Source organism: Delphinus delphis, chromosome 3 (genome assembly GCF_949987515.2).
Source record: "Delphinus delphis chromosome 3, mDelDel1.2, whole genome shotgun sequence".
Lineage (NCBI taxonomy): Eukaryota > Metazoa > Chordata > Mammalia > Artiodactyla > Delphinidae > Delphinus > Delphinus delphis.
Genome location: NC_082685.1, coordinates 116,021,583 through 116,039,819, shown reverse-complemented (window position 1 = coordinate 116,039,819; position 18,237 = coordinate 116,021,583). Strand labels below are relative to the sequence as shown.

Sequence of the window (18,237 nt, the reverse complement as noted above, 5' to 3'; positions counted from 1 at the left end):
CTGGAAAGTGCTTGGACAGATCTAAGTGTAGCTTAAAATCATGTAGTTTACACCCACTAGATTTTCATCTTAAATGATCACTTTGAACCAAAACTAGCCCAAACTAATCAAGTTCAATTATAGTATATAAATTAAACATTTATTTACAAACAAAAGTATAGGCGATAGAGATTTTAACTAGTGCTATAGACAAAGTACCGTAAGGGAATGGTGAAAGAAGTATTTAACTTATTAAATAGCAAAGTTTACGCCTTTTAGTTTTTGCATAATGATTTAACTAGAACAATTTAAGAGAAAGAAGTCAAATGCCCCGAAGTAAGATGAAACCTATGAATAGTTTTTCAGGAACAGACTCATCTGTGTAGCAGAATTATGAGATTTGTAGACAGGGGCGAAGAGCCTAATGAGCCTGGTGACAGTTGGTTATCCAGTACAGAATTTTGGTTCAACTTTAAGTTTACCTAAGAAACAATTCTAACATAAATTTAAATATTAATCTAAATAGGTAGAGCTCTTTACATACAGGATACAGACTTCCTTAGAAGGAAGTTATTATTATATTAATAATATTGTTATCATTATTAATATCATAGTTATTGTCATATTAATAATATCATAGTTGGCCTAAAAGCAGCCACCAGATAAGAAAGCATTCAAGTCCAACAGTTTACTTATCTTAATTCCACTAATAAAAACTAACTCCTAACGTAATACTGGATCAATCTATCAACAGAAGCAATACTGTTAATATGAATAACAACAATTATTTCTCCTCACATAAGATTGTATCAGAATGGATAATCACTGATAGTTAAATATAAATTTAACCTAATAATTATTTAATAAATCAGTTGTTAACCCAACACAGGTATGTGCTTAAGGAAAGATTTTTTAAAGTAAAAGGAACTCGCAAACACAAACCTTGCCTGTTTACCAAAACTATCACCTCTAGCATTTCTAGTATTAGAGGCACTGACTGCTCTGTGACAAATGTTTAATAGCCACTGTGGTATCCAGACCACACGAAGGTAACTTAATCATTTGTTCTTTAAATACGGACTTGAATGAACGGCCACACGAGGGTTTTACTGTCTCTTACTTTTTTTTTTTAATTGAAGTATAGTTGATTTACAATATTGTGCCAATCTTTGCTGTAGAACAAAGGGACTCAGTTTTTCACATTAATACATTTTTTAAATATTCTTTTCCATTATGGTTTATCCCAGGAGATTGGAGATATTTCCCTGTGCGATACAGTAGGACCTTCTTGTTTATCCATTCAAACAGAAATGAAAAGAAAGCGGGAGTTGCAATGTATTTTACTTTTTAATTAGAGAAATTGACTTTCCTGTGAAGAAGCGTAATGACAGAATAAGACGATAAGACCCTATGGAGCACTAATTTAGTCCAACACCCCCTCCCCCAAAATTAACGAAATCAAGGGATAACAAAACTTTAAATGGACTAAAATTTTGGTTGGGGTGACCTCGGAGAGTAAAACAAGTGATTAAAACCTAGACCAACTAATCAAAGTATTTTATCATTTATTGATCCAAAAGCTTCATCAGTGGAACGAGTTACCCTAGGGATAACAGCATAATCCTATTCTGGAGTTCATATCAACAGTAGGGTTTACAACCTCATTAAATCAGGACATCCCAATGGTGTAACCACTATTAATGGGTCATTTGTTCAATGATTAAAGTCCTACGTGAGCTGAGTTCAGACTGAAGTAATCCAGATCAATTTCTATATATTTCATATTTCTCCCAGTATGAAAGGACAAGAGAAATCAGGCCTACTTTACAAAACTAATGGATGACATAATCTTAATTTACACCAGCCCTGCCCAAGAACAGGGTTTATTAGGTGGCAGAGCCTGGTAATTGCATAAAACTTAAACCTGTATAACCAGAGATTTAACTACTTTCCTTAACAATTTGGTTATAATCAACATTCTTTTATTAATTATTCCCATTCTACTTGCTACGGCATTCCTTATCCTAATCCAGTGAAAAGTACTGGGCTATATACGACTCTATGAAGGACCAAACATTGTTGGATGTGCTGGCCTGCTCAACCCATTGCCAATGCTGGCCAGCTCTTCATTAAAGGACCCTTGACATCATCAATATCTATATTATTGCATCAGTCCTCGCCTCTACGTTGGCCCTAACAATATGAATTCCATTACCCACACCATATCCATTAATCAATAGAAACCTAGGCATACTATTAGCTGTATTATAGTCTCTCATCAGATTGAACCTCAAATTCAAAATGTGCAGTAATTGGGACCCTATGAGCAATAGCGCTAACAATTTCATATGAAGTAACACTAGCAATCATTCTATCATCAGTTGTATTAATTAATGGATCATTTACCCTCTCAACGTTAATCACTACTCAAGAATACTTATGTCTAATTTTTCCATCTTGGCCACTGACCATGATATGATTTCTCTCAATCCTAGCAGAAACCAACCAAGCTCCATTCGACCTAACAAAAAGAGAATCAGAACTTGTCTCTGGCTTCAATGTTGAGTATGCAGCAGGCCCATTTGCCCTATTCTTCCTAGCAAAATATGCCAACATTATTATAATAAATATTTTTTACAACAATTCTATTCCTACGTACCAGAACTATACTCAATTTTATTATCAAAATCATCTTCCTATCCTTTTTTCCCTATGAGTACAAGCCTTCTATCCACGATTCCAATACGACCAACTTATACATCTTCTATGAAAAACTTCCTACTACTAACGCTAGCTCTTTGAATATGAAATATATCATTACTGATTATATCAAGCATCCCACTGAACATAATATGTCTGACAAAACAGTTACTTTGATGGAGTAAATTATAGAGGTTTAAATCCTCTTATTTCTAGTATTAAGGAATTGAACCTACTCCTAAGAATTCAGAATTTTCCATGCTACCATATTACACCATATTCTATAGTAAGGTCAGTTAAGTAAGCTATCAGGCCCATACCCTGAAAATGTTGGTTTATATCCTTCCCATGCTAATAAATCCCCTATTTTTATTATCATTTCACTATCATTTCAGGAACTACAGTTGTTATGATAAGCTCACATGGATTAATAATCTGAATTGGCTCTGAAATAAACATATTAGATATTATTCTAGCTTTAATTAAAAAATTCAACCCATGAGTCAAAGAAGCATCCACTACATATTTTTTGACGCGAGCCCTCACATCTGTACTTGTTACTCTAATATATTCTGGCCAATGAACAATGATAAAAGTGTTTAATCCAGCAGCATCCTTTACCACAACAGCCCTTGTCATAAAACTTGGACTTTTCCCCATTCCACTTTTGAATGCCCGAAGCTCCACTAATATCTGTCCTAATTTTATTAACATTACAGAAACTTGTACCACTATCAATTTTATATCGAGTTTCACCATCCATTCATCTAAACATGTTACTAATTAGAGCTATATATATAGATATTTTTTAACATCTTTATTAGAGTATAATTGCTTTACAATGCTGTGTTAGTTTCTGCTTTATAACAAAGTGAATCCGTCATACATATACATATGTTCCCCTATCTCTTCCCTCTTGTGTCTCCCTCCCTCCAACCCTCCCTATCCCACCCCTCTAGGTGGTCACAAAGCACCGAGCTGATCTGCCTGTGCTATGCGGCTGCTTTCCCACTAGCTAGCTATTTCACGTTTGGTAGTGTATATATGTCCATGCCACTCTCTCACTTTGTCACAGCTTACCTTTCCCCCTCCCCATATCCTCAAGTCCATTCTCTAGTAGGTCTGTGTCTTTATTGCTGTCTTGCCCCTAGGTTCTTCATGACCTTTTTTTTTTTTCTTAGATTCCATATATATGTGTTAGCATACGGTATTTGTTTTTCTCTTTCTGACTTACTTCACTCTGTATGACAGACTCTAGGTCCATCCACCTCACTACAAATAACTCAATTTCATTTCTTTTTATGGCTGAGTAATATTCCATTGTATATATGTGCCACATCTTCTTTAGAGCTATATATTTTTAATCAATCATAGGAGGAAGATGAAGAAGTCTTAACCAAACCCCACTACAAAAAATCATAGCCTACTCATCAATTGGTTACATAGGTTGAATAACAGCTATTATAGTTTATAATCCAACTATAATAATCCTATACTTATATCATAATAACACTCGTTACATTATTTATATATAATTCATCCACCACAATGCTATCCTTCTCCTAATTTATTAAACACCTTTAATTGCTATAATTATTCTCACTATTATATTATCAGTACTGGATTAGGAATTTAGGTTAGCACAGACCAAGACCCTTCAAAGTCCTAAGCAAGTATTATTTACTGAATTCCTGAAAATAAGGATTGCAAGACTTTCTCTTACATCAACTGGATGCAAATCACACTCTTTTATTAAACTAAATTCTTACTAGATTGGATGAGCTTTCACCCCACAGAATTTTATTTAACAGCTAAATACTCTAGTCAGTCGGTTTCAATCTACTGTCTCCATTCAGGGGAGAAGCCAGGCAGAATTAAAGCTGCTTCTTTGAATTTGCAATTCAATATGTCATTCACCACAGGGCTTGGCAAAAAGAGGCCCCTACCTGTCTTTAGATTTACAGTCTAACGCTTGCTCAGCCATTTCACTATGTTCATAAACTGCTGATTATTCTCAACAAACCATAAAGTTATAGTACTGAGCATCTGTTTTTTGGTGCCAGAATAGAGGTACTGTCTTAAGCCTTTTAATCATGCCAAACCAGGCCCGGAGCTTTACTAGGAGATGATCAAATCTACAATGTAGCTGTACCGCCCATGCATTTGTAATAATTTCATAGTTATACCTAATTTCATAGTTATACCCACTATAATTGGAGGATTCAGAAACTGACTAGTTCCACTAATAACTGGAGCACCTGATATAGCATTTCTCCCAATAAGTACGTTTTTTACTTCTTCCACCACCATTTTTAGAACAGGCTAACAGGCTGAACAGTATATCTATGTTTAGCTGTTAGTCTAGCCTACATGGGAGCTTCTGTTGACCTAACCATTTTTCCCCCTACATTTAGCAGGTGTATACTCAATTCTAGGTTCTATTAATTTTATTACCACAATTATTAGTATAAAAACTCCAGCTATATCTCATTACCAAACACCACTGTTTGTTTGATCCATCCTACTTCTGGCCATGCTATTACTATTGTCACTCCCACTTCCAGCAGCCAGAATCACTTTATTGTGAATAACCACAGTCTATCAACCTTTCTTTGATCCTGAAAGTGGAGGTGATCCAATTCTATATCAACATTTATTCTGATTTCTTTGGCCACCCAGATTTTTACATCCTTCTTTTACCTGGCTTCAGGATAATATCACATACCATCAAATATTATTTGGGAAGAAAAGAACCTTTGGGGTATATAGGAATAGTCTGAGCCATAGTGTCTCCCCAGGCTTTCTCGTATGAGCTCAACACATGTCCAGAGTAAGAACAGATGTTGATATGAGCATGTATTACATCAGCTACTCTAATTACTGCCATCCCCATAGGAGTAAAAGTATTTAGTTGATTAGCAACTAATGGAGGTGATAATAAAATGATCACCAGCCATATTATGAGCCTTAGGTTTTATTTTCTTATTTACAGTAGGAGGTTTAACAGAAAGTGTCCTAGCAAATTCATCCTTAGACAGTGTTTTTCATGATACATGTTATGCGGCAGGACACTTTCACTACATCATATCAACAGAAGCAAGTATTCACCATTATAAGAGGCTTTGTCCACTGATTCTCGTTATTTTTAGGCTATAGACTCAACTCAGCCTGAGCAAAGCTTCATTTTACAATTAAATTTGTAAGTATTAATATAAATCTCTTTCCACAGCATTTTCTTGGCCTTTCAGGACTACCGAGGTGTTACTCTGAATATACAGATGCATACACAACATGAAATACTGTCTCATCCATAAGTTCCTTTCATCAACAGCAGTAATACCAGTAATTTTTATAATACTACAAGCTTTCGCATCTAAACAAGAAGTATCAGTAGTGGAGTTAACAACTTCCAATCTTAAAGGATTGCATGGATATTTGCCACCATATCATACATTTGAAGAACCTACTTACATAAATTTAAGAAAGGAAGGAATCGAAACTTCTCCAACTGGTTTCAAGCCAATTTCATAACCACTGTCTTTCTCAATAAGTGAGATATTAGTAAAAACTACATAACTTTGTCAAATTAAATTATGGGTTCAAACCTTTTACATCTCTATGCCACATCCATTCCAACTAAGCTTACAAGACTCAACATTGCCTATTATAGAAGAACGTTTACATTTTCACGATTATACACTTATAATTGCTTTCCCAGTTAGTTCTTTGGTTATTTACATCATTTCATCACTACTAACAACTAAACTAACTCACACAAGTACAATAGGTGCACAAGAGGTAGAAACAGTTTGAACTATTCTAGCTGCTATTATTCTAATTTTAAGTGCTCTACCATCATTACAAATTCTTTATATAATAGTTGAAATTAATAATCCTTCCCTAACTGTCAAAACTTCAGGTGACCAATGATAGTGAAGCTGTGAATGCACAAAATATGAAGTTCTAAATTTTGATTCCTATATAATTGATTCCTATGTAATTCCTACAACAGATCTAAAACCAGTACAACTGCTACAAATATATAATGGAGCAGTCTCACCTACAGAAATAACAGTCCAAATACTAATTTCACCCGAAAACATCCTACACTCATGAGCTATTCCCTCCGTAGGCCTCAAGACAGATGCTATTGCAGGGCCCCTTAAACAACCCTAATTCTACATGACCAGGCTCATACTGTGGACAACATTCAGAAATCTGGGGGTTATGTCATAGCCTCATGCCTATTGACCTCGAATTAATTCCACTAAAATGTTTCAAAAATGATCGGCATCAAATTATAAAATCATTAAGAAGCTAAATAGCATAAACGTTTTAAGTTAAAGACTGAGAATGTTAACCTTCCCTTGAGGATATTCCACAACTAGATACATTAACGTGACTCGTCACTATTATAATTATAGTACTATTTATATTTCAGTTAAAACTTTCAAAACATTCTTATCTTTCAACTCAGAATTGAAAACAAAACATCAAAACAGGGCTTCCCTGGTGGCGCAGTGGTTGAAAGTCCGCCTGCCGATGCAGGGGACACGGGTTCGTGCCGCGGTCCGGGAGGATCCCACATGCCGCAGAGTGGCTGGGCCCGTGAGCTATGGCCGCTGAGCCTGCACGTCCGGAGCCTGTGCTCCGCAACGGGAGAGGCCACAACAGTGAGAGGCCGGCGTACCGCAAAACAAACCAACCAACCAACCATCAAAACATTACACCCCTTGAGAAACAAAGTGAACAAAGATTTATTCGCCTCTTTCACTACCCAAACAATAACAGAATTACCTATTGTTATTCCAATAGTTTCCCAAGTGTTTTATTTCCCATACTTCATCAACTAATTAATAACCGCGTAATTTCTATCCAACAAGGACGAATTCAACTTACATCAAAACAAATAATGGCCGTCTGAAGCAGCACAACTTTCGCCATCGAGGCAGCTCTGCCACTGGGAAAAAGCGCCGGGACGCTTCCAAATGAAGGTTCTTGTAAGCGCAGGGCTCCGCTAAGTGGGCGGGGACTGGGATTCACTACGTGATAAGCATGTTTGGTGGGTCACTCTGCATTATCATGCAAGTAAAGGAGATCCCTCATACATCACTTATCAATATTTTATGTATTGGCTCAAAAAATCTACTAAGCTTTCTACCACATTCATTTATACCTGCTACACAGCTCTCAATAAATCTAGGAATCTCTATTCCTTTATGAACAGGAACAGTAATTACCGCTTCCCCCACAAAACAGAAGCATCTTTATGGCCCATTTCCTGCCCCAAGGGACAACCATCCCACTCAGTCCTATATTAGTAACTATCTAACCCATTAGGCTGTTTATTCAACCAACAGCCTTAGCTGTATACCTAACAGCCAGCATTACTGCTGGCCACCTATTAATTCATTTAATTGGAGGAGCAAGGCTTAATAAGTGTTAGCCCTACTACAGCTTTTACCACATTTATTATTTTGATCTTGTTTACTTTTCTTGAATTCTCAATAGCTTTAATTCAAGTTTATGTATTTCACTACTAGGAAGCCTTTACTTGCATGATAATACTTAATGACCCACCAAACTCATGCATATCATAGTAAACTCCAGTCCCTGCAATTTCTAAGAGCCCCGCACTTAAAGGAACCCTCAGCTGGAAGAGTCCTGGAGCTTTTTCCCCAGTACAGAGCTGCCTTGATGGCACAAGTTGAGCTGTTTCCTGCCACCACCCCCTTTCAAAGGACTTGGCCCCATTCCCAGGGCCCCCTTTTCCTGAGGGACCCGTCAAGTCACCTCTTTCCCTCAGGACTTTGTCCTCCCTGGGCAAGGTTTCCCTCACTCTTTCTTACCTCCAGCTGCCTCTTCAGTTCGTCTTCCCGCTTCTCCTGGCTGGTCCTGAAATCTGTCTTCATCAACATGGAGACGTCTGGACTGTTTCTCTTTTGTTCTTTGTCATGAACCAGCTGTGTGACCTTAGGGAAGCATTGCCTTCTCTGGGTCCCAGTTTCCTTGTGTGCAGTAAAAAAGGGCAGGTCAGATAGGACCGAGCTGTATTCCAAACGAGTCCAGCCCAAGATCTGTTCTCCACCTTGGGCCTTCCTGGTAGTCCATACTCAAGATTGAGCTTGAGTAAATGGTTTGGGGCTGAAAAAAGACTTTCCACTCCTGAGCTCCAGGGCCCTTCCTGCCCCTCCGCCCTGTGAGGCAGCAGCAGAGTTGGGATTAGGGGTCCTGAGCCTCTGCTCCTTTCTGTTCATGGTCTGCACGACTGGTGCCCTCTGTTTCTTTCCTGATATGACTTCAAATTCTCAGCAGACAGGACTGAGACCCAAGCCTGGATCTACCTGGCCCACCTTTCAAAGTCTCTGGACCAGTGAGGGTTTCTCTGCTGGGTGGGCTCCTGCCACCCCTCCCACGCCAGCAAGCGTTCTTCTCTTCCATGGCCTCAGGGTAGAGGCCGACAAGGAAACTGATCATCTCCCCGCACTCTACAGATGAAGAAAGTAAGGCGTGGAAAGATTAAACAAATTCCCTGGCTTCTGCTCAGAGCCAGGATGAGACCTGCGTCTTCTGGGGCCCAACCATGTTCCTTTTATTAGCTCCAAAGAGAAACAGGTTTTACAAGTTTGTTTGATGTTCCCCCGCTGGTATCCCACCTAAGAGTTTTCACGTGGGAAAAGACAATGGCTCCTAAATTGAAAAGGCCAGAAAGATCTAAGCAGGTCAAGATACAGCTGAGGCAAGCAGGCCCCACTGGATAAGTATCTACCAGAGGGGGTGGAGAGATAACGTCTGAAATGACATTTATCTGTTTGCATAAAAGACACAGAAATGGCTCCTTCTGCAGGCCAGGGCCAAGAAGAGAGGTGTTTTCCACCCCATCACCTTCAGTGTGTGCTACTCCCGGCTCAGCATGAGTTTCAGCGTCCCTAAGCCCACCTCCCCCTAAACTCAAACACCCGAGAGCAGCCTCCACGAGTCCAAGAGACATCCTCATGGAATGGCACCTGGAGATGCCGTGAGGACTCCGCTGCCTCATTGTTAAGTCCCTCCCAGGAAAGGGAGTCCGCTGGCTCCCTCAGTGTCTCCTTCCGCGGCCCTTGTTTGACCTGCTAAGTCTGCTAAGGTCCATGCAGGAGAGAGACGGCAGGCGGCTTTCTGTCAGGCTAGCTCTCCCTTTCCTCCGTTCATTCTTACGCATCCTCCTCCCACAAGGCAGGAAAAAGACATACAAGACACATTGGTCTGGTCTTCAAGAACTCAAGTCAGGTGGAGGGCCGTAGGGTGGACAGGATTCTATACTACAGCATGGCATTTGTCATTTCACTTTATATGGTCGGATTATATGTCTTGTAAACCAGCTTAAATCTTTGTTGAACTATATAGTGTGAATAAATCAGTTAAACTCTTAAGTGTGTGTGTGTGTGTGTGTGTGTGTGGCGGACGGGAGGTCGGTTCCGCAGCGCCTCTCTTCCAAGTGTCAGCGACAACTCATCACTGGTCTCTGCTGCCAGGTGCCCCCTCCACTTTCAATCTGTCTTACAAGCTATCACCTGCTAATGCACTACTTATAAACTTTCAATCGTTCTCCTTCGCCTATAGAATTGAGTAAAAATATCACGTCTGGCAGGGAGGGATTTCCAAAGTATCATCCCTCTGACTTTTTCCAAGGAAATTTCTCTCACATTTCCCCTGACCTCGTGCAATACTTTAGCCTAAAGCAATCTGGTCATTGACTCCAAAGCGCTCTTCAAACCCCTGACCTTTGGCCATCACGGTCTCTTGCTCTACCTGTGATCTCTCTCTCTCTCTCTCTCTCTCCCCCCGCCCCCCATCGCTGACATTCGAAACCCTACCCACCGAAGGAGATGCCTACTTTACAACAAATGCTGCCCTCTTCTCCCTTTCAAAACTGTCCTCAGACAGTGATGACAATGAGAAACAGAAATGCAAATTACCCCCTTGACAAAGCTAGAGGACACGTATAACTCAAAATCACGAAACATAATAAAGAGCTATCAGTGCAATTACAGCCAGAGAATGAGAATATCCCGGATAGTCCTGCCGCTGAAGTGAGGGAAGGCTAGCTCCTCCCCCGTCACCTCATTAGCAGGTGAAAGCAAACATCTCAAGTGGGAAGGGTGCCTTTGGGATTGTAAGTGCAACTCCCAAATAAAATTGATCATACGTGGTTCTCCAAAAGCAGGTGACGACCATTCAGAGGACAAAACTAAAGAACTATTTAGCAATGCGAACAAGCAAGTGCCTTGGAGGCAGGAGTTTCTCTGACCTGATTTGTCTCCAAGAATATGTGGAGAAGAAGGGTCATATGGAGAATCACATGTACAAGCCGTATTTGCACAGAAGTCTCCATCTGAGCTCTATGGTTGCAATCTTGGTTGGTTTGGGGGGAGTAAAGTATAAAAGAATGAACTCACACCCCTCACATCATATCACAGGAGAATACTTGTTACCGATTGGAGCACAGGCCTGTCCTCTCTCCATACATAACTCCTAAAAATATCTTGCCCGTGAAACACTCACCTTATCCAAATGAGAGTAATGATTTAAAATGTCTATGTTGGGACTTCCCTGGTGGCACAGTGGTTAAGAATCCACCTGCCAATGCAGGGGACACGGGTTCAAGCCCTGGTCCAGGAAGATGCCACATGCTGTGGAGCAACTAAGCCCGTGCGCCACAGTACTGAGCCTGTGCTCTACAGACCTTGAGCCACAACTACGGAGGCCACGTGCCACAACTACTGAAGCCCGTGCACCTAGAGCCCATACTCCGCAATAAGAGAAGCCACCACAATCAGAGCTTGTGTACCGTAAGGAAGAGTAGCCCCTGCTCACCACAACTAGAGAAAGCCCGTGTGCAGCAATGAAGACCCAACACAGTTAAAATTAAATAAATTAACTTAAAAAAATAAAAATAGATAAAATGTCTCTGTAGTGATAGTTAAACAAAAAGGAGAGAGAACAAAATATTGAGAAGCATGACAGGGAAAACAAATAGCAGGTGAAGTATAGACACCTGAAATAGGTTTCCATGAAACACATTTGAGAAACATGAAAAATGAGACCGAATATAAAATTATGAATTTAAAAATTTGATGAAGCCATGACCTTCATAAAACAAAAGCAGAATGAAGACAAGCAGGAGCTCATGGTAAGGCTAAGAAAGCAGGAAATGAAAGATGAACCGTCGCAGCTAAAGAGAGCAGTGGAAGAACGCGGAAGCCCGGCCACGAGGGACCAGTAAGAAGGAATTATTATTTATGTCACAAGCCGTTCAGCCATTCACGTAAATTCATATCTAGACTCAGCCTCATGAATTGCCAGGATTCTTGATCGGCTCTGCTTGGGTCCAGGACTGGCTGGCCTGTCTTCTGTCTTCCATCCTCAGAGGCTTTTTATCCAGTTTCCTTAGAACCACCAGATCCGGTTGGCTGACTGCTGGCCTAGCTCCTCCTCCATTGTCAGCTTTGACACAGGGGATCTCCTGGTTCTGTTTCATTTCCATCTCATCTCATCATCTCATCTCACCTCGTCTCATTCTTCATTCAGCAAATATTCATTGAGCACCTACCATGGTTCTACCCTGGGAATATGGTGGGAAGCAATTCGGACACATCCCTGCTCTCACGGTGCTTATAGTCTAATAAGGCACATATATCTTTAAAACAAAACAAATACACGTAGAATTGCCTTGTGAAGGGGGCACTGGTAAAGTAAAACGTTTTTTTTTTTTAAGAGAAAAGCTGCTATTTAAGTGATCGGTGCCACTCAGTTTAAGAGGAGGAAGCACACCACATAGGACAGATCTTCATTCTGGAAGAATCTGCCAAGGAGTCTCTCTCAGGTGTGAACTGTAAGGCCAGAAGGGCCCCTCTGCTGGGAGAAGGTGTCCCAGGAACTTGGTTTTTCTTTAATAGTAATACATTTTACATGCGTTTTGTTATTGTAAACTTTTATTTCCATATACTTCCTCCCCACAGAATTTTATCCTAATGTAATATTTTTATACAAGAGCATTTCTTATTAATCACCGTACTATATTTCTTTGAAATAAATATATTTTGCTTTGCAAAAATATACACCATATGTATATATTTTTCCACATCACAAAATATTCTCATTTCAAACATTCTTTCAACCATTTAAAGTATAAGAATCATTCTTAGTGCTGTAGGCACTTGAAAAACAGCAAACGCAGAGAGAGGCTTTCTCTGAACTCCTCTGGTCTACCTGAAGACAGATCTTCCAAACGAAACTCAATTGTCATAAATCCCCTTTCCAGGAGTTTCATCAGTCAGGGAAGATTGACTCTTACCATAGAAGAGAAATTCCAGAATTTTTAACACCACAACCCAACCAACTTTGTCACAAACTATCACACCTCCCATCTATTCCTCTAAGGGCCCATTCACCCCCGCTAAACACCATTTACTCTTCCCAAAGAAGCCACCGTTCCCCCTCCCTTTTCCCTACTAAGATGGCATTTAAGCCTGCATTCTAGGCCACCTTGGGGACTTACTCATTTTCCCCTGGGTATCTCCCATGTATCCGTGAGGTATCCATGATAGTAGACGTCTGTTTGTTTTTCTCTTGTTAATATTCTTTTATTACAAGGTTTCAGCCAAGAACTCAGGAGAGTAGAGTGAAAATTATCTTTCCTCTCTTACATCTTGCTGTTGGATGGAGGTGCGTCTGACTTAGGCCTCGACTGGAAATATCTAGTGCCCTCAAGGAAGAACTCATCCAAGTGAGGGGAGCCTAGAATGGTGACGTGGGTCCAGGGTCAGGGCAAAGTCACTGTGAAGGGAACTGGCATTGGCACAGCAGGAGGCTAGGGCTGGAAGCCCCTGACTCGACCTAGAAGCCATCCTGCTTTAGGAACCAAGCACTTGAGAGCAAATTCAAGAGCTATAACCCCGGGACCCCACGCCAGGGGCGTCGTAGGTGGAGCCCGTTTGGCCAAGGGTTTACCCGTGGTTGTCTTCTCTTGAAGAACCGTGCTGGCCAGGCAGGAATTTGGACCATCAGAGGCGTCACTGGATGGGAGGAAAAGGCTCCCTGGGTCTTGGGCCACCTGCTGAAACCGTCGTCAGAAAGTGAGTCTAGGAGCAAAATGTGGTTGGGTTGCCAGGCACTGCCGAGGGCCCTTGGGTTTGGGGACACCGATAGCAATCGAGTCCAGAGCTGTTCTTTCACCAGCAGCACTCATCTGCAGAGGTGCAGGCTCTGAGCAAAGCACACAGGTGAGCAAAGGCCGTGCTGGCAGACGGTGTATGAAAAGATGCAGGCCTGGAAATGTAGGGCAACAGAAAGAGCGCCACTGACCTCACAGGCCTTGGAATCTGACTACACAAGAAAGACATGAAGAAAGGAGAGGAGTCCGCTGGAGCAGGTGCAGGGTCCGGGCGCGCGTGCAGGACGGTAGTAGCAGGAATGGTCCAATGCCTGCATTTGCAGGAGGAGCTGTTTCAGGTCAACCGTGGTCTGGTGTGAGCCGGCGGGAGGCATCCCCTGAGGTGGATGGACAGAAAGAACTGGAGAGGAGGCGGCCAGGTGTTATCCTTGCGAGGGTAAAAGCATCCAGGATTAAGGCGGGATTAGAAACGGAGGAGAACTGAGTGCCAGGTGCCAAGACCCTAGCTAGACGACAGGAGATTTGGGAGATCAGCAATGACAGGGACAGGAAGGACAGAAGGTGACACAGTGGTTTAAACAGCAAAGGGTGGGGGAGAAGTGGTTCCAAAGGGATAGTAAATAACTACGCTTGTGATCAGTGCCCGGAATGAAAAATACCAGGTACTATGAAAATAACAGACAGTGTGGGGAACCAGGGCTGCTTCAGAGGAGGAAGTCTCTCTGGGGAAATGACCTTTAATTGGAGACTTAAAGAATGAATGGGAGTTTGTTAGCTTGCCCTTGAATGACTCTAAACTGACATTGAAAAACAGCCATTTCACCTCCCGCGCACGGCAAGGAAGGATGCTGTGGTAGCTCTTGAGGGTCACCCACGAGAGGGGAGAAACTTGATGCGTCAAGCCCAGCTCAACCATTTCCTGGCGAGGCAGGAGTTGCTCACCTCTCTGTGAGTCTGTAAAGTGGGGCACGACGATACCTACCTCATCGGCTAATCGTGAAAGGCAAGTGGGTTAAGACATGGACGTCACCGAAAACACAGAGCAGGTTTTATGGAGGGGTTCGCTGTTGTCACTATTCAGGAGGAAATATTTCTCCCCGAATTGCATCCAAGCACAAATTACAGTAGGTCTTTCTCTATTCATGTAATCCTTTCAATAACCCTGTGAGGTAGGGTCACAAGAAAAATACCCAAAGAGCAGTTTGCTTTTCCTTCTTTTGGAATCAACACTAGCTTTACCTGCATCCTGTGGCTGTGACTGACGAGGGACCGGGGCACTCAGGAGGTGGCTTCCTGCCAAACCACCTTGAATTTTTTAGATGCCTGGCTCTCAGGTGTCCAAATTCTTATTGCTTCACTTTCTGGGCCAGCAGTGGCTGCAGGAGAAGCCAGGGCTCAGGTGTGTGACTGTGAGGCGATGACCAGTGCCACCCAGGGAGGCTGCACCCTGCCTGCTGGACCGTCAGTGGTCAGATGGCCCACTCCCAGGGGTCTGGGTTGGGCCATTTGGAGAGTCATCTCTAAGTGTCTCAGACAAGTTTCCAGATCTCATCCTAAAATGGGTGAATGAGTGCATAACATCGAAAGGCTCCCAGCCCGCCCTGCACATTAGCAGCGAGCTGTTTGAACGAGGCAGGAAATACACTTAACCTTTTCTTTCACTCTTCTTCTTCTCATTTATTTTCATATTTATTCCATCTGGCTATATTTTCAAAACACTGTAAACTGATTTGAATCCTTTTTGGAATCGTAAGTGGCAGCCAGGAAGTGGAGGGCAGAACCAAGGGCACAGTGATGGGGCTGAGACATGCAGATGGACCTGGGAGAGGTTAGGCAGTTAGAACCCCAAACTCCGGCCACTGGCTGGCTGGGGGAGCACCTGGCAGGGTCCCCGTATCCCTCCAGGGACACCAGCAGCAAAGACGCCTTCCAGAAGCTTGGGTGGCTGCAGACAGTCGTGGAGCAGAGGCAGAACGACAGGGCAGATAACACAGGGTGACCACCTGGACGGCTAGTGTTTTGAGATCACGTGACACACACCCGCAAGATGCTGAGAAATAACTGGGAGACATGCTTCAGGAAGAAGTGAGCTGAGCTGGCAGTGACTCAAACCATTGCAAACTGAGCATTCGAAGTCAACACAACTCACTTTGCTCTCACTGGGCATGCGGACCTCCCTCTTCTATCTCTATACCTTCTCTGTGGATTCGTCATCAGATCAACCTTCCTGAAGTTTACGGGGGAGGAACCGCAGATGGGAGACGAGGTGACTAGTCGCAATACGTCCACTGATGGCCTGCCACGTGCCAGAAACTTACTCCTCCAGGCATCCTTTGAGGTAGGTCGGTTTATCCCCTTATTACAGAAGAGGGCACCGAGGCACAGAAAAGTTGTTTACTTGCCTGAGGTCACACAGCTAGTAAACGGCAAAGCCAAGATCTAAACTGGGGTCTGACTCATCCCCTTTTTATAAATACCGGGAGGAATGATTCATTCTTTGGGACCCAGTGAGCTGTAGGTGTTTGATGGGGCCAACAGTAGATGCCAGGAGACAGGAGACCACTGCATTTCCATAGACTTCTTACTGTCAACTCACTGGTCTCCTCTAGTCTGCCGCCCAGATGCTGCCACCTCTGTTGAAGGGGTCTCCCTCCCTCAACAATGTGGAGGCCTCCGCTGATAAGACCAAGTGGCAAATCCTCACTTTCATTCTGTCTCAAACAACTCCTTGTGCTCCACACCCTGGGCTCTGACTAGCCACACTCAAGCGGAGCTGTTATCAGCCACACAAAATCGACAGCACCAATCCAGGCGATACAATGACTGCCAAAAAGTCATCTTTGCACTTGAGGTCAGCTAAGGGGCCAAATCGAAACTCTCAACTCAAGCTTGCTAAATCAGTCAATCCCACCCCAGACACAGCTCTCAGGCCCCAGGTCTACATCCAACATCAGGGTGGGGCAGAAGAAGATGCCCCGAGAGCCTCGGCCTCCCCTGACTGCAGCGCCCTCTGCAGGGTTAGGCAGCTGGAGGGGGCCCAGCGCGGTTCAAAGGCGTCCCTGGGAGTCCTGGGAATATCAGCTGACACGTGGATCCAAGACCAAGCACTCGAGGGCAAGTTCCTGTACACCAGCCCCGGGGGAGGCTCAAGAGATGTCAGGAATTGGAAGAGAGGAATGCATGCCTCTGGGTGCCAAGGTTAATTGGGGGCAGAATCAGAGAACAACCAAAAGAGAAACGAGAAACCAGAAGCTGGCAGACTCAACTGATGGACTGTCTTTCTGCAGTCTTGTGAGTCCTGAAAAATGGTCATACTGACTTCTAGAACCCTGAGCCAATCACTGGTCCTGAGCTGCTTCTCCAGGTTGGCAGTGCCCCGGGGAGTGTCAGGCATCAGTCTGCCCCTTGCTTTATGCCTGCTTGGAGCCCTCAGTAGCCACATATACACGTGTAAACTCTTCCAGAGGATGGGCCCAGCCCTCTTGATTTTGTAATAAACGTCACTGGCAGACCACAGGAAATTGTTCCTTCCAGAATCCCTGAACTCCAGGCCTATGTGTTCCATTGCCTACTCAGCTTCTCCACTCAGGTGTCTAGGAGACATCTCAAAGTTAACATGTCCCAAACCGAACTGTGAAGCCTCCCCCTCAAACTTGTCCTGCCTTTAGTCTCGGTCAGTGCCAGAACCATGTTTCCAGTTCTTCAGGTCAAAAACCTTGGAGTCAAAACCCACATTCAGTCCATGGAAAACCCCGTTGACTCTATCTTCGAGGTGTATTATATGAGATATATACAGAATCCAATTGTGTTTATCACCTTCAAACAAAAGCCACGATCATCTCTCTCCCAGGTTATTTATAATAGCCTCCTAAATGGTCTCTTCATCTCTACTTCCTCCTCCTCTGGCTATGCTCACCCAGAAGCCTCTGTTTTCTTTTTTAAAATAAGTCAGATCACATCACATTCAGCTAAAAAACCCTCCAAAGGCTGCTCATCTTACTCAACGTTACTTACAACAGGGAACTCCCTGACAGTCCAGTGGTTAGGACTCCGCACTTTCACTGCTGAGGGCCCAGGTTCAATCCCTGGTCAGGGAACTAAGATCCTGTAAGTGGCGTGGCACAGCCAGAAAAAAAAAAGGACTTACAGTGGCCCACCAAGCCCTACTGACCTCCTCCTATTCCACTCTCCCTTGCTTACCTACTCCAGCAACCCTGGCTTCTTGTTCTTCCCTGAATATGCTATGCCTGCTCCTGCCTCAGGGCCTTTGCACTTGCTGTTTTCTCTGCCTGAAGTGCTCTTCCCCTCTTCCCCCAAATATCACCACAGTTCTCTGTGGCAGTTCTAAAATATGTTCACAAATTCTTTGATACTATCCCCTTCAAGAGGTGGCGCCCAATCCC

General features: G+C 43.0%; 1 non-coding gene across 1 annotated transcript; it reads left to right on the top strand.

Annotated features, from left to right (window-relative positions):
* The first annotated feature begins 17,858 nt into the window (after window positions 1–17,858).
* TRNAE-UUC (transfer RNA glutamic acid (anticodon UUC)) lies at window positions 17,859–17,931 on the top strand. The gene has a single exon. It is a non-coding gene; the product is annotated as a tRNA-Glu (tRNA).
* Window positions 17,932–18,237: the final 306 nt, after the last annotated feature.